The 18,750-nt window shown below is 37.3% G+C and overlaps 1 pseudogene; it reads right to left on the reverse strand.

The window, feature by feature from the left end:
- Nucleotides 1-3,984: 3,984 nt before the first annotated feature.
- On the reverse strand, nt 3,985-5,502 carry LOC149164114 (putative UDP-N-acetylglucosamine--peptide N-acetylglucosaminyltransferase SPINDLY pseudogene; annotated as a pseudogene).
- Between the last annotated feature and the right edge of the window lie 13,248 nt (nt 5,503-18,750).

Consider the following 18,750-nt stretch of genomic DNA (forward strand, 5'->3'; position numbering starts at 1 on the left):
TCCTTACACATAACGATATTCCCCCGGTACTTTTAGCAGAAAATGTTGGCCGAATGCTCTTCCTTTCCTAGAATATCTTGCTAAAAATCTTGATCTTGGAAGTACTTTCTCGAACTGCATATTCTCCATCTGAGGCCCAAACAAATTCAAGTGCAGATCCAAAGGATCTATTCCTCCATGCCAGTGCCGTATAAATTATGTATTCACCATCACCACATACAACAACAAATCTTCCATTTGGATTAATGTTACCAAAAGGGTCTAAATTTTCCCATCAGAGATTGGAGTAAGGCGAAATATATCATTAAGGACACTAGACCTGTTCTTCCAGCAATTCCAAACTGCTCACATGCATTTATAGTAAATGACACTGCTCGCAAGGCTGGTGGCAAAAATGGCATATATCTCAACATAACTTGGTTGAACTCAATGAGTCTTTCCATTGGCCAGTTTGGATCAACACAGGAATGCCCCTCCAGTTTTTTCGGAAAAATATCCATGTACTGCTGTACTCTCTCAACTAAAATCATTTCCTTCTTTACCTTCAGATATTTCAGTTGCACATTGAACTAATAGTTGTTTGGAAGAGCTCCCTGTATGAACATTATCTTGCCGGTGACCAGTTGATGCGTATGCTTCTTGTGAGATTCTCACTAGATGCTGATTTCTTGAGGGTAACAGAACTCTGTTCAATAGGCATGCTAGGATTTTGACCTCTACTGAAAACTCGAACAAATCCCCAATTTCGTAGCACGCTATGAAACCACCTAAACATGTAGCGCTGCGAAACTGCTAAAAAGGATTCATGCGCTGCGGAAACACTTTGTCCTAAAGCTAGTCTGAAAAATTTTGGCAACAGAATTTTCAGTGATAACAGTGGCTCCACTTGGGATAGTGTGCCCTTGTGGTACACTAAGAACCTGCAGTTCCAGTGTCTTATAATTTTTTTTTTTTTTGACAAACAGAAATTTGCTTGATCAGCATGACTGTAGGAGAAAGAAAGCTATTTCTACTGAAAGATGCCCAGTTGACCTTGAGCTTATTTTGCATTTACCTACCTACCTACCCTAACAATTTCAACTTCTTCCTGCTCAATCAATGTGAAATTTCCAATATAGCCAATCCTTTATCTTATCTGACATTTGAGTCCTTTGGCTGTGCTTGAAACAAAAATAAACCAGATACTGAAGTAACCGAAGCAGCATGAGGTGTAACTGTTCTTCAACATGAAAATATAACTGGAAGCCGCCTGAACAGTAAATCTTTTCCATGTATTCAGCTATAGGGTCAAAAAACACATGGTTAGTTTGCTGATTCTCAAAACTTTCTGTATCTTCAAACAACTGATCCTCAGCCACACCAAATTTATTTGATATGCTATCCAACTGCCTTTCTAAATGATGCTCACAAACAATGTAATTTTCCTCACTATTATGATCATTATTTGAAGTAAGTTGCTGCAAGGAATTACAAAATGGAACAAGCTTTTCCTCTGCCTGAGGGTCATAGAAAATCTCCTCCAGTATTTCTTCTTGCTGGGTGTAATCATTTTCATCTTCTTTATGGTTCGAGGACTGAGAGATCTGCTGCATCTCTACATTCATATCTAAGGATAAAACATGGTTTTCACAAGTAAACCCCTGCTGCTCTTCATGCTGCGTTTCATGGGATGTGATACTGTCTCCTTGGTGCTGGAATGCATTGTTATGAAGAGCCTCTAAAATTTCTTCATCCATAAATTCATCATCATCATAACAATCTTCCAAGTACTGAAAAAGACTTAAAGAATGTCTACAACAATCTTTGAGAAACAATAAGGAAGGATGCCCTTCTTTATACATTTCACAGAATTCATCATGAAAACTGGCAAGCGAATATATTGAACCATTTTCCAGGCCTTTATACCAAGACCATGCTTTTCCTTCTAAAGTGGTCATAAACATTTTCATGAGACAATCTTCAGGGAAATGAACCTTAAGACTGCGTACATGCATATGGAATTTAACCAAATGGAGAGCAACATTATCCTTCTTTTCATCTTTGAATATTGGAAGATCATCTAACCAATCAACCTTTGGCATAGGATTTGGAAAACCAGGGATATGAGACCGATCCATAGGAGCATACCTGGCATTCATTCTTGCAGTAGAATCCATCTTGAAACTTCATCAAGCTACTGATCTTCTAGCAGTGGAGTCACCTTATTCTATGTGTGGAGTCGCCAAGGTAGTTTTGCAGCCTCAAAAGATGTCTGAGCTCTTGCTACCTTCAGAAGTTCAACCATTGATTTCGGGAATGAGTAATCTTCAGACTCCCGGCAGACGCACCAAAATGTTATCACAAAATCGAGCACTGAAGGGCTGCTGATCAGGTAGACTCTGTGTAACTATTTCAGACCAAGCTTTTGACTAAGGATTAGCCTCCCTAGCCTGAGAGGGCTCTCTCAAGAAAAAGTTATTGATTTTGAATGTTGATAAGAGGGCTAACTCTTGTACAATAGATTTAATGAACTTGCTGGCTGGACAAATATACAAATACATCCATTGGGCTTATGGAGTCAAACATGCTACAGCAGAAATGATATTTCCTCTACATAGAAATCAGAGCATGTTACATTTAAATGTTCAAAATATAACCTTTAGAAAACCACAGTTCATAGAAGAGTACAGGAAGTCAGAGCAACACATGTGAATTCTGAGTGATTACTCCTCTAAGCAACTGAAAAAAGACATGAAGGACAAAGTAGAACAATACATCTTGAACATTGAAATGCTATATGAATCCTGAGAAGAAAGGTATATATCTTATATTACTGCAAACTGTCTTTTACACAAGCCAAAAATAGCACTCCGTTTTCATAAAATATCCAACCCCTTTTACATTCATCTTTCAGCTCTATATAGAATGCTTACTCTACCTGATTCGAGCTCCCTCCTCCAACGTGAAGGGAGCTCAATAATTACTTATGATGACACCTACTAACTTTTAACTAACTAATAATTACAGCTGACCACTAATTGGCAGCGCTGGAATCCTAAAACAATTAAAACTCTAATTCTACATCATGCTGGAAATAGCATTTATTACAACCAGGATGGTGCTCCTACGAAAAGAAGGAGAAAACAGGCTCATTCTCTGACAAATGGCTTCTTTTAGTTTGGCTGTGATAGGTGTCCGTAGTTGCTTACTGGCCTTTAATGTAACATGTTTTCCAATACCCTGAAATATAGGAAACTGCTCCTATTTGTCGGTCCTTGGTTTGCCTCAAAATATTCGAATCCAAAGAAGTAAGCTTTTAACCTTTAATTACCAGGTTTCCACGTCCATGATGTGCTGGCCATTTTTATGTGTGAAGACAACACCTTTTAAAGATTTGTTGATTTGTCAATCATAATGATTGGCTCAACTGAAACATGCAGCTACAGCAGTTTCGTAGCGCACTACGAAACTGCTGTGTAATTTCATCATACACAGTCTCATCACTTCTCTGCATTCTTGCTATCTTCTCCCCATAGCAGCTGCTTCTAACAACACTGAAGCCACTACTGTATAGCTAATGCAATGACCAAGATACCAATAATGTACTCTAAAGCATATTAAGAAAACTCTGTATATCTCAGTCACAAACAAGACAGCAAATCGACTTTTGAGAAGCTCAAAGCCATATAATCATGCTTCAATACCCACTTCAATACCATCCACATAAACAAACTTATAAGACCTTCGGACATACTCATCTACCTCTAGGCCTGCTCCATGAAAAAAAACAATCCATAACATGTGTGTCTCTGTCCATTTTCAAGAGTCCTTCATCAAAAGTCTTTAGATGTTTGATCTGTACATTTGTACCATCTTTGCTATAAACTTCAGGAAAGGACATGCCGAAGCATGTTATAGACAAGGCAGTAGAAGCTGTGAAGCTGGATTTAGTTGCATAAAATGATGCCACAGATAAAAGGTCTTTGATTACCAACATGGCATCCTTCAACTCACTGATATTATATTTATCTGCAGAGCCAACCTGTGTGCAATATAAAGCTTATCATCTTCGCCCTCATAGATGTAGTTCATGGCTAGCAAGCGATTTTGACCAGCATTCCGAGAGTCTGGATCAATTTGCAAACACCGTTTATATGCCTCTATCGCAAGCATGATATTACCTGCATCCCTGTGCAAAATCCCTAGATTATTATAAGCTTCTGTATATGCAGGATTTGCCATTATAGCCTTTTCAATCATGCTTGCAGCAGCATCCATTTTACCCTGGACAGTGTAGACCACACCAAGATTATTAAGAGACTGTGAAAAACTAGGTTTGATCGACAAAGCCATCTGGTAGCACTCCACAGCTTTGTCAAGATTATCCCTGTCTTTATAAATGACTCCTAAATTATTGCATGCTTCCGCACAATGTGGATTGAAGTGCAGGGCAAGCTCATACATCGCAATTGCCATGTCAAATTTTAGTAGTTCACCATATGCGACACCAAGATTATACATAGCATCTGTATAGTGCCAATTATAAAGCAATGCCTTCTTGTAATGAGCTATACCCTGATGTATATCTCCTTCAAGCTTCACCTTTGTACCAAGGTCTGTAAGGGCTATAGCCATGTTATTCTTAGCAATTTCAAAATTTGGAGATACAGCCAAACACCTCTCATAACACGCAATGGCTGCATCCAAATCTCCACGGTTCTTATATATCACACCCATGTTGCAATATGCTTCAGCATACATAGGCCTTTGCAATGCAGCTTTTTCATAGCAATTAAGTGCCATATCATATTGCATCATTTCCGAATAAACCACCCCCAAATTATAATAAGCAAGAGCATAGCGGCTATCTGCTTTTAGAGCTTCATAGTACTTCTGAATTCCTTCATGGACATTTCCTGCAAGTTTCAAACTGGTCCCAAGATCTGTCAAGACAATTGCCAAGTACTCCGCAGCAAGCTTGTATGTAGGATCCACTACAAGAGCCTTCTGATATGCCTCTGCTGCTTCTAGCAAGTGCCCTTCATCCTTGTACAAAACTCCACAGCGCGTGAGAGCACAAGCATTCTGAGGATCAAGCGCAATAGCTTCTGCAAAGCATTCAAATGCCTTCGGAATAACACTTTGCATTTGGAGACAAATTCCTTTTCCAATGTGAGCCTCGACATTGGTAGGCTTCGTTGTAAGATTTCCTTCAAAAGTTTTATGGATTGTGATACGATACACATTTATATCATCCACAAACCATATAATTTGGTTGCTGAAAATCTCTCCATAGTTTTGAGATGACAAATACGGTTCTGTTGGCTCTGAAGAATAAGGTTGCAGGCCCTTTCTTATGCGCTCCCTTAACACATACAAGGCAGGATTTGACTTCATTATTTTATTCATAGCTTGGGCCAAAAGAGGCTTTGAACTAGGAAACCAATTACCAAATGCAGAATGTAAATTGTAAGCAAGATCAATTGCAATCATAACACCAGTGGGTGATGTATAAATTGACATATTATCTGTTGTATAGTCTAAGAATTTGGCTCTCGTATACTGCTCACGGTCATGAGAATCATAGTCTTCCCACCGAAGTTGCACATCAATCCAATATTTATTACTTGCCTTCTGATCAAAAACATCCTTAGACTCTGCCACAAGGCTGGGCTTGCATTCTCCAGAAGACCGAAGGAATTGTCAATCAAAACATGCCACTACGCTCCCTGCCAATCATTCTGCGCACTGAAATTAGCACCATTTCCATTTCCTTGAGGATCCAATCCATCAAGGTACCGACTATGTGGATGCATATAGATCAACCAAATGGGCAACCCTATCTCCTCCAGCTCCATTTGTATTATCACTTATGTTAGTGCCATACAAACGACCTGGAATTGCGGTTCCTATTAAAAAGTGCATTATGTCCACTTCATGACCACCGCAACTTTTGTTTGTACAACTGTCAACCGTCTCTTTGCAAGCACCCATATTATGACATGTTGCATTACCGCCACCTTGGTACATGAGTGATACAGAAGGGCAGCTCATTTCCATTCCTTACACATAACGATATTCCCCTGGTACTTTTAGCAGAAAATGTTGGCCGAATGCTCTTCCTTTCCTGGAATATCTTGCTAAAATTCTTGATCTTGGAAGTACTTTCTCGAACTGCATATTCTCCATCTGAGGCCCAAACAAATTCGAGTGTAGATCCAAAGGATCTATTCCTCCATGCCAGTGCCGTATAAATTATGTATTCACCATCACCACATACAACAACAAATCTTCCATTTGGATTAATGTTACCAAAAGTGTCTAAAATTTCCCATCAGAGATTGGAGTAAGGCGAAATATATCATTAAGGACACTAGACCTGTTCTTCCAACAATTCCAAACTACTCACATGTATTTATAGTAAATGACACTGCTCGCAAGGTTGGTGGAAAAAATGGCATATATCTCAACATAACTTGGTTGAACTCAATGAATCTTTCCATTGGCCAGTTTGGATCAACACAGGAATGCCCCTCCAGTTTTTTCGGAAAAATATCCATGTACTGCTGTACTCTCTCAACTAAAATCATTTCCTTCTTTACCTTCAGATATTTCAGTTGCACATTGAACTAACAGCTGTTTGGAAGAGCTCCCTGTATGAACATTATCTTGCCGGTGACCAGTTGATGCGTATGCTTCTTGTGAGATTCTCACTAGATGCTGATTTCTTGAGGGTAACAGAACTCTGTTCAATAGGCATGCTAGGATTTTGACCTCTACTGAAAACTCGAACAAATCCCCAATTTCGTAGCACGCTACGAAACCACCTAAACATGTAGCGCTGCGAAACTGCTAAAAAGGATTCATGCCCTGCGGAAACACTTTGTCCTTAAGCTAGTCTGAAAAATTTTGGCAACAGAATTTTCAGTGATAACAGAAGGTAAGGAAGATTATACCACTCGTTCTATACGCCAACACTAGGTTTGGATGTATCTAGGATATTATTGAATAGTTTATTAAATCTAGAATTAAAATGCTTGATTTTTTCATTGGTACTAGCTTTAAGATTGGAGAGATCTTTAATAAAAGTGGAGGTAGTGTGATCATCACCAAACTTAGACAAGAATTATTCTTCGAATATATCCTAGCTAGTAATGGACCTTGATGGTAATGAAAAATACCATGAACCTACAGATCCTTCCAAATTGTATGGAAATAATCTTATTACACAGTCCTATTCAACAAATCCATTCAAATTAATGGCCAACATATAATTATGAAGATGTTCTTAGTAGGAAGTCTATCATCGGGATTAAATTTTGGTAGCCATCTTTCAGGATGTTTAGGTAGAGCATGAAGAGGTGTTGTCATTTTCACAGCTCTGGATTGGCCCATGGTCTGATTGGAGGTTATCTTCCAGCCATTATTGGAGTTTGGGTAAAGGTGGATGTAGAAGGTGATTGCGTGGAAGAAAAGGAAGATTTTGTATTATTGCTAGATGAACTGGCACCAATACTCTGAGAAGAAGTGGCTCAAAATTTTTGTTAGAAGATTGGAGGTTGTCTTCCAGCAATTACTAGAGTTTGGGTAAAGGTGGATGTAGAAGGTGATTGTGTGGAAGAAGTCGAAGATTGTGTATTAGTGCTAGATGAACTGGCACCAATACTCTGAGAAGAAGGGGTTCAAACTTTTTGTAAGAAGACTTAAGGAACTTGCACTATTGTATTTCTTTGATAATTTTAATAGAAAGGTTGGGCCAGAGACTGTCTTGTTTCATAAGCAGAGCATTGATATATGTGGTAATATTATATTTTATTAATCGTATGTTTTATGTTTAAAAGTCAATTAAGTTTTATCACTATTTTATTATATACTCTCTTACAGGACCTTTAATGAAAGTAATTGAACACAACAAGATTGTGGAATTTTGAACTGGGATTTTTATTATATGGATGCAGATATTACATAGGAGAAATCTCCTTACAGAGATTGACTGTCTACGCGTTTACCAGACTTTATACCATTCCCAAGGAACAAGTGTCACCGGAGGCTACCTGGCAATAGACAGACTCTGCCTCAGAGATTACAGACAAACTCTCAGACTTTCCTATTGGTTCAGCCACTTTAGGTTCTCACCAGTGCCGAGCACACTGATGCGCAGGCTTCCAAACCAGACTCTAAGACTTATCAAACTCTTCGTGATGCAAGCAGATCAGACACAAGTGTCCGCAAATGCAGAGCAGGAAAAGTTTTTTACTCTAAACTCTCTCGACCCGAATGAGTCTTACTTCGCAGCTAACTCTTATTTATAAGCTGGAAGGGAACAAACATTCATGAGTGCGCTATTTACAGACTGATGACTCGAAAACACAAGTACTCAGACAGATCTGAGTGGATCGCTCAAGGTAAGATTCGGGCATAGGACAATATCGTCCTATGTTATCTCATCCCTACTCTTTATCAGAGAGCCCGAGGCATGTGGGGACCGAATCTTAGTACCAACAGACTATTTACACAGAGGAAATTCATAAGTGAACCCTCGAAAGACTAAAATGACATAAATATGAGATTTGCAAATCTTATGGTTTGTACAAAGTGGAGATTCTAGAGCGAGGGAATCCACGAAAGCTCGTCCGGCACCATAGTTGGCCAGAAAGACGTCACTCAATCCATAGTATAGTATTCTATCTGAGGATGTGTATAATGCTGATATCTGAATCTTTCGGTTAGAGAATTATTAAAGTATTGCACTCTTATTTCTTTCTCTGATTCCCACATTTGTGAAATATTTTGGTTGGGTGGTTCCAAAAAGTTGATAGGTTGGAAAGGATTTGATGTGATATCAACCTGATGGTGGAAATCTTCATAATTAGTACTATGGGATATCATCCTTGCCTTGTACTGATTTGTTACAAACCATCTGATATGACCACAGCGTCGGATTTCTTGTAGAAAAGATAGATCACTGATGTCGGCAACATTTTCAACATCTTTGTAAACAATTCCATTCATATGGGAAAATGGTTCACTGAAACCAGGGATTTTAAGCATATGGAGTGTATACGGCTTGATGATTAGAGCTGAAAGGCCATATATCTGCCACCACTCAATGAACCATTCTGGTGTAGGATCTTCTTGTTCCAAGGCTTCTGCTGACATGCCTTCAAATAAAAATTAGGACTGTATAGAATAAAATAAATTGGCTGAGAAATTTTGGAGATTCATAGCTGTATAGAAACATTCTTTTTGCCTGTCAGGGTCATAGTTTTCTCTGTGAAGAGGGTTATCAAACCTTCTCAGTGTGATGTGGCAGCTCGTCATCCGATCATCATCCTCATAATCTCTCTCAAGAGTATAGTGTATGCTGTCAATGTATTCCAAATATTCCAGAGCATCCACTGCTTCTTGATTCATTTCATCTTGCATTGTTTCTGTCCATAGATAAGGAATATCTTCTCGATGTATAATTTCTTTGATTGGGTACCAATCTACATCATGGATAAGTACTGGAGTTTCAAGCATATAACTTACCCATCCATTTGGTGTTTCTATTTCAACAGTACTTTCCCTTCTCCTGATATAATTGCAATGTAGACTTAAAATTGAATGTTCTGACAGAAATTCTCTACTCAGCATATCTGCAAAATTGTTCTTATCACCTTTAACAAATTCAACATCAAAATTGTACTGGCTTAACTGCATCATCCACCTGACCATAGCAGCATCCTCAAAATCACATTTATGAATTGCAAATTTCAATGCCTGGCAGTCTGTCTTAACAGTAAATTTGGTGTAGATAACAAAATCCCTGAATTTTTCTATTCCTAAGCAAACTGCTCTGAGTTCTTTCTTCAAACTCGACCAATTCAATTGATTTTTTGCCCATAATCCAGATGCATATTGGCAGATTTCAATCTCACTTTTACTGCTGGGATTCTTCTGACATAAAACTGCTCCCCATCCTTCATAACTGGCATCTGTCATAATGATTTTCTCCCATTCTTCTCTGATAGGGGAGAGTAGCTGAATATTTCTGACTTTTTCTTTTATCGCCTTGACTGCTCGTGTGCAATCATTATTCCATGGAATTGGATCCTTTTGGAGCCTTTTGTTCAATAATTTCCTCTCGTGTGCACAATGCTTCAGAAACTTAGAAATGTAATTCAAACTTCCCAAAAACCTTTGCAGTTGAGTTTTATCCTTGATTTCATCAGGAAAGTGATCAACAAAATTTAAACTTCTTTGGATTACAGTATAGGATCCGTACTGTATATTGTAACCCAAAAAGTCTATCATTGGCCGGAATAGCTTCATCTTGGATTCTGATAATACTATACCCATTTCTTTGACCCTGCTAAGAAATATTTTCAAATGTTTAACATGGTCAACAATATTATCAGAATGAATCAATAAATCATCAATATATTTTTTCAGGAATTCTTCCATTCCTTCAAAAGTTTCATCCATTATTCTCTGAAAAGCCGAAGGAGCATTGATCAAACCAAATGGCATGATATTCCACTCATAATGCCCCCCAGGTACATAGAATGCAGTCTTCCATTTGTCTTCTTCCTTGATCCCTACTTGCCAAAAACCAGATTTGAGATAAAATTTAGAGAATATCTTGGCTCTTGATATCTGGGCGAGTATGGAGGATGGTTTTGGCAAAGGATATGCATCATAATCCAGAATATTATTCAGAGGTTTATAATTTACAACCAACCTTGGTTTTCCTCTGGCTATTTCAGCATGTTTATTAACATAAAATGCAAAACATGCTATGGGGCTCTTACTCTTCCTGATAAGCCCTTTCTTCAAAAGATCTTTAATTTCTTCTCTGCAGAGTTTCATTTGTTCTTCATTCATTGCCACTGCTTTAGCCCTTCTTAATTTTCCACTGAAGTCTTTCTTGAGAGGAAGTTCTACCTCTTGTTTCTTAATATGCCAAAAGGCATTTGGATCATCTGAACAACATTCTTTGAACTGGGAAGTGAGCTTTGCTATCTCAGAAGCATACTTTCCGTTATCCAGATGTTCTTCTGTTTTCAATACTTCCCTTTTTACTTCCATCTTTGCCAAAAGATTTTCCATCCTTTCAATTCTCTTGATCCTCATTGGAGAATTAGAATTGATAAATGGGAAAAAGACTTCCTTATTATCAAAATTAATAAAATATCCATACCTCTGGGATTTTTCATCAAATTTTGCTCCATGCATGCTAAAATTCTGAAAGAATGGTGTCGCGAGGTACATTGCACAATCCAGTCCTGGAACAATAGGACAAACTAGATGAACTCTAATTTTTTCTGTAAGCAGAACATCAATTTCTGCTTCATGCTTTGTAGGGATGTCACCACTTGCAGTGATTACCCTTGGACATGTTGTTGGTCTTCTATGATGCATGCCAACCACTGTATCACTTACAATATTTAGCCTGGAACCAGTATCCATAAGAACTTTCCAGAACTCATACTGGTGTCCAATCTTTACCTTCATTTTGACACAATACATGACATCTCTATTCATGCTATTGCATCCAAAATCTGTTCTTGCTACCTCTTCTTCTTCTTCTTCTTCTTCTTTTTCTTTGTTATATTGCTGTTGAACTGGCCCTATATGATAGGTCCAGTTTTCTGTCTTCCCTGAAATAGGATCTTGTGATGAAGAAGCAAAAGGAGCTTGTGCATTTAACATCTTTAGGCTTAACTCATTGTGCCTTCAACACACAATTTTCTATTCTCTTTGATTGTTTTTCTTAATTCTTTTATTGCCTGATGCACTGCAGGTAAAGTTTGTGGCAAGTCTTCTCCAAAATCTTCATTCTTAAACTGTCTGGTTAAGGCTTCAACAAAAAAAAGAGTAGCAGGAGGCACATACCCTTGATTTGGAGAATTCTTTGAAGTAGAGGGTGCTTTCTTCAAATGTTCTATCAGCAAAGATCTGTACATTTCTTTCATTTGCGGATCTGTAGCAGCCATCATTTGTGCAAAAATATTCTTACTGATTTCATCATAATCAGTCATCATCATCCTGACTGCATTGCATGTACAAATATCAGGATCATCACAATCACAGTATTTACATTCTGTACAATGGGGATCATTACAGAATTCTTCATCAGATGATTCATCTAAATCAACAAAATTAAATTCATTTTCAAATTCTGAATCAGAAGATACCAATTCATCACAGCTACTAGGAAGATAGAATGAATTTATCTTTCCTTTCTTATTTCTATACTGGACTTTCTTTTTAGAAGAGTCTTTCTTTTTATTTGGACAATTTGGAGCTGTGTGACCTTTTTTGTTACAGTTGTAACAAATTATTTCTCTATCCTTAGAAAACATCTTTGTATGCTTGTAAGGTTTTGCTTTGTAATGTTTTCTTTTTGGCTTATCTTGGGAGATCTGGGAATTTTTCTTGAAATGTCTTTTTCTCCTATTATTCCCCTCAGAATTTCCAGCTTTACCAAGATGCCATTGTTTGCAGAGCTGTTGATATCCATGTGGCTTTTTCGGGTTGGTTGCTGCTCTTGCAATTTTCATTTGTGAGCACAATTCTACAATGATTGCTTTTACAGCTTGTCTGATTATGCCAAATTTATAGTCCCCAACCTTCCCTGGTAATTTATTGACAATAGCTGAAGAGACCCATTGGGGAAGGGATGCAACAAAAATTTCCTTCCATTTTGGCTCAAGAATGAGATCTGGAGTCAATGTATGCAGTCTGTGAAGGAATTCATTAAAATATTCATCAAAATGTTGCATATTATGCAACTTCATGGCCAGCAAAGTAATGGTTGTAATATCATTGGTTATCTGAGGAAAACCAATTAAATTGACTGTAATAGCATAAAGAAGCTTTCCTATCATATTGCTGATAGGCAAACTAGTGACAGGATCTATGTGAGTAGATCCATCTTCATTTTGGACGACTGCTTGTTCCCATCCTGCAAGGAGACTAGGATCTTTTAATGTCTCATGTTTTAGCCAAGAATCCAATGTTCCTTCAAATCCTCCTATTATCCTCCTTGTTGCATTAATAGGTCCAATATCATCAGGAAGATAAGTCCTATAACATACAAGCATGGAATGTAAAACAGACATAATTTCAGCCTCTGTGCAATTATCAATATTCCATGAGTAGGTAGAATTTGTAGACCAATCCTTATGGTATTCAGATTTCATAAGATCTCTTCTATCAGGAGCAGGGTTCCAAGTAGTCTCCCATCTTGACCTAGATGATGTAGCATTGACTTGATCCTCATTATCAGGTTGCTCCTGGTCTTGATCTGTCAAAGATAAGTTATTGATACAGGTTTCAAGCTCTTCAATTTGAGGTTCTTCTTCTATCTTGTGAAGAGTCATATCCCCGAAGGATGTTTCTGTCTTATGGAAACTTGTATCAAAACTTTCTTCTTCTTCTCTAGTGTAAGAATCTTCAGACATGAAATTAGAAGATTCCAGTTTGCTGGATCCTTCAGTTTCTTTGGATTGCTTTATGGCAGGATGTGGACTAAAGAAACTGGGATTTGCAAACAGAGAATATGGATGAGAGGAAGTCGGCGGTGGAAAGGTTATAGAGTTGGGTGTTCTAATAAGGCTTTCCACAGAAGGAGTAATAGAATATGGAACAGAAGTCTTGGGTTCTGAAAATATAGTTGCAGATTTATAGGCCTCAACCCTAGGCTTCTTCTTCAAGGATTCTATTCCTTGAGTTACTTCCCATACTTGCTTTTTTACAATATCCAAAGAATTACTAATCTTTACAATTTCTTTTCCATGAGCAGTGGTAGCATCATGGGTTTTCTTATCTATTTGTCCTGTTTGTAAAGATAGTCTGTCAAGACTCTTGGCTAGAGCCTTATCATTTTCTGCCAAAGTTGTAACACTGTTGTTCAAACATACTGTATTGTAATCTTGTTTTCTAAGAATACTTTCTAGCATGGTCTTCATCTCAGAATTAGCAGTTTCAATATTTTCAAATTTAGAGCTGACAAATTTCTCAAGACTGGATAAAGCTAAATTTGTCCAATTAGTAGCAGCCACAGCATCTCTTGCTACTAGGTTAGAATCATCAACATGAGATGGAAGTAATTTGTACAATTTTCCATCTTGGTTTCTTATCACAAAATTTTTCCAAGGAGGAAACTCTGTGTCTGTTTCTAAAAGGCTCCCATCAAGGAGTTCCCACTTGTGCTTATTTGGGGTCCCAGTCCTCATCATGTTTACTTGGAACTGAGAACAAATCTTTCTTAATAGTTTTTCTCCTTCAATTTGAACAACAATCAGAGATCTGGGAATATTTGGCTTATTTAGCATACCCTGAATTTTTTGCTGGAAAACATGTGCTTTCAAGGGAGGAGGAATTACTACTGGATTTTCTTTCATCTTTTCTTCTACAAATTTTTCTGGATCCTTGATACTTTTCTGTTTAGCCTGGTTCCTGAATTGTTTCATCAAGGAATGTTCTATTATATTTGCAGAAGGATAATACCATTCATAGAATGATATCCATTGATTTTTTGCCTTCATCCATTCTTTCCATTTCCCAACATTTTGTCTATTGAAGACAGGATGATCATCTTTTGGAAGAAGCATTACTTCTTCAAAATACAAATGTTCTTTTTCATGTGTAAACATATCCCAATTGAACATTTTCTTTTTCCATTGATCATCAGGATCATATGGACTGATTCCTTTAGAAGTCTTTAGAAAGGCAATTATCTCTGAATCAGAAGGAATTTCTACATGTCTTGGAATCTTATCAATGGGATTTCTTCTGTATTCAGGAATAGGTGAAGAATCAACATAACCTAAACCATAGGTAGAAGAACTGGATACAGTATGTACAAGTAGTTCTTCTTGTGGATTAAAAAATACAACCTTTTTGTAATTTTCTTCAGATGAGTCAGATGAAGGAGTGAATCTGATCATGTTTATCCTATGACACTCTGATGACTCCCCATGTGGAGTTGGTGGTTCTGAAGAAAATTGACAGAAGGTCTTGGAGCAGTGTGGATGGTCACAGACTGAGCTAAATGGCTGAGATGAGCTTGGTTGTGAAAAAATTCTTCTGATAGAATCATACACTGCTTGGTCTATTACAAACTGTGGGGGTGCAGGAGACTGTCCAGGATTTAATTGACTGATTGTAGTAGGAATTGCAGAGACAGAAGTAGAGGTTCCTTCATTCTGAAATGTGTTAACTCTGGGAAATCTTGTGGTAACCTTTCCATCTATCTCTGTTATTATTGATTGTGCAGCAGCAACAGGTTTCTTCGTGGGTTTTCCCAAATTAGTTACCCAATCATCAAGCGGACATAAGTCATATCTGGAGACATAGACCGGTGCTACTGGATTACAAGATGAATCATACTGGATAAGAGTGACTCGGCCTTCATCTTTATCAGGGGTATGCAAAACAGCAGCGATTGTTGTATCATAAAATCTAACATAGGTAATATAAAAAATGGCCAAATTTTTTGATTTTGCTTTGAAATTTTGATACCCAGCAGTCTGGATACCTAAGGTTAGGCATTGCAGGACATTTGGGTCGTCAAGTGCAACAGAGAAATCTGGAAAAACATCATACTGAACAGGGCCTTCAGCAAGGCTTGTTTCAATGCCACCTATCATGGCCTGGGTGAATGTGGTCCATCGATTATCAAATAGGGCTGAGAACACATAAGCTTTTTGTCCTTTTCTATGTAATGCATTCAGTCCTATCCTCACCATCTCCAGATGGACATACTGGTAACCAGCTTTGAGAGCGGATTTGATATGTTTGGTTTCCAGGAGAGATATAGTTAACATAGTATTCAAAGTTAAATCTGCTTTGATGGATTTTTCTTTGATTTTGATCTGACTAAGGGCACGAAAATTAAAAGAGGATAAATTTCTGTATACATCATGCGGAGATACTGGTGGAAGTTTCCAATTAACAGAGGGATCTGTTTCTTATTGTTCTATGATAGCAGAATTACCAGAAGTAGATTCAGATCTACATAACCCTTCTAATGCAGATTTTGACTTTTCTTCATCTTTCATAGTTCTAAAGTGCTTAGATCCAAAAATAGAGTCAGAAGATTCAGCTGAAGAATGTCTAGGAGCATCCATTTTAGAATAGATAAATACCCGATCAAAAAGTCTTGCAGAAAATGATGAGAAGAATTGCGGTCTTCTTCTGAAGGAGAAATTGCGGCAAATTCTCGTCCAACGTCTTCAACACTCTCCAACGCCAACACTGGCTACAACGAGCTTGAACGCTATTCAGGACTCAAGCGAATTTTTTCACAATATCACATCTCAATAAAGCATTATTTCACTATTAGAAAGTGTATAAATTGTTATTTTTTGTTGTATGTATGAAATGCTATCATTTTTATGTGACACGTGATTAAATTGATTAACTATTTAATCAATTTAATTATCTTTAATTTGTTTTAACTCTTTTAAATGTCTTGTGATCTATATTGTCTTTCATTTATAAAGACATATTTATGAAAACACTTATGAAAAGTTAGTTATATCTCAGGAATTAGAGAGATAGATATTTATTTATTTTTTTCATTCATATTTACTCTATAAATAGTTTTCACCCCATCTATATCACACTCCAAACTCCGTTATATATTTGAACAGGAAACTCGTCCCTATATCCCAAGTCAGAAGTGATATCCCAAATGGCAAAAGGAATAGTATTCAAGTTCCCAACTAGATGGTTTCCTCGATGTTAACGCAAGGACATTTTGAGCCTTTAGTAGGCGGTTGAGTCAAATATGTATTCCCACTTAGTTGGGTGATTAATGTAAGTATGAATCTTGGGTAATAGGATGGTCATGTACTCAGTAGAGTTATAGAGTCTTTTTCTTCATTTGAAAATATTTTTGAAGATTCGGCATGCGCTCAGGGGGAGCATGCATAGTATAGTGCAAATCAAATCCAAAGGGGAAGTTTTAGTCCACCATTTTCCCTTGATGTCAAAGGGGGAGAGTATCTTGGTGTTTGAATAATAGCTATTTGATGTATCTAATAGGTTTCTACAGGTTGAGGTTATCAACACCAACATGGTTTCCATCAAGTCCAAATGGGGAGATTGTTGACATTATGATGTATGTGTTATCCTTGATGGAAACTCACTTATAATAGAACACCTATATGGTAAATGGATGAATCCACATATTAGTTCAGAGGTGATAGAGTGATGGAACAAAATAACAGAATTATGGGACAAAGGTTTACAAGACAAAATCAAAATTTTGATGGAGGTGAATATTTAAATATCTATACGTAGGTTCGTCTAGGACAAGTCACGTATACACACGAGTTTAAAGAAGAAAATGCGCGTACATTTTCCACATCATGATATTATAAATACCAAGGTTACTTACCATGGTATTTCCCTGTGGTATTGAGCCAAACAACAGTTGTTTTGATCCCATCTAAGAAAACCATTGGTTGGAGTATGGTTTCTCCCCGTGGTATTGAAAAAGGCTAAACTATATAAGGAGGTGAAGATCAAAGTGCTAAGTGTTCATGTGAAAGGGTTTTTGATGAATACTTAAATTTGAAGTATATTTTCATTGAAGGGCCATAGTTGACACATAAATCTAAAATAATTATGCACCCATGAATACAATCATGGATCAAGAACATGAGACCGAAAATGACTTTCCATTGTATGATCTACTCATGGATTGAGTAGATCTAAGTATTGATGCATGTTTTTATCTCTAAATATTATGATTTGGGTCTTTCTGAAGTTCTGAAGAGCTACGTAAATTTAGGTCAAAATTTCTAGATCCATATGCAGGTTTGTCTTGGTGAAGTCGTTTATACACGTAGGTTCATTTCTTCAAAGTTGTGTATATAAAGGAAGAGTTTTCATTCATAAATGACTGATCAATGTGATCAGTGTTGCTATATCTATGATGTTTATCAATGATGTTCTCATGCTGATCTGGGTTGAGTGTGTTAGGAAAAATACTAGGGGGGTGTGAATCAGTATTTTCAAATCAATAACTTTTACATTTCATAATCGGATTTCTATATGTGACATTATTGAAAGGAACATGTGTGTGTACATGATTGTTATTAAGATAATTATCGTATATCCAATGAACTTATGATTCATTTAATTCATCTTATGTTTTTCTTTAGACAATGCATCAGTACTTTATTAAACATTAGATAAACAGTAACCATGTTCTATAATAAAAATACCATCACACGTAAGCAACACACATGAACACCAAGATTTAAGGTGGAAACCCAATGCCGGAGAAAACGACCTGTTTCTATCCTCTCTGTCTTCTTTTTAATATAAACAAGTTGTTTACAATCTTGTACTAGTGTAGACTCATGCCAATATGCAGGAAACCACCTGTGGAAGGCTGCAACCTTCACTCATTCTCCAGCATCTATTGGAAGAGAGCTACAACCCCCTGGTTCTTGTACTGGCATAAAATTGTACTAATATGCAGGCTCCAACCTGTAGAAGGATACAACCTTCATTCATTCTCTAGCTGCTACTAGAAGGGAGCTCCAAAACTCGATATAATCACCAACTACTACTGGCATGAAGCTTTGAATTCGTCACCAAAGGCATCAACCCTTAGCACCCTCCATGGACCAAGTTTCATCAAACTTTCAGACTAGATCCACCTACTTCAACACATCATAACTTGTAGGCCGTGTTTCATCAAATTTTCATTATGGACCCATTATCAACACTTAAGTTCAATATCAAAAATCAAACTATAACTCATCA

Source organism: Pinus tabuliformis, chromosome 5_1 (assembly GCF_031772625.1).
Source record: "Pinus tabuliformis cultivar Carrire ecotype Pingquan chromosome 5_1, CPIR1, whole genome shotgun sequence".
Taxonomy (NCBI): Eukaryota; Viridiplantae; Streptophyta; class Pinopsida; order Pinales; family Pinaceae; genus Pinus; species Pinus tabuliformis.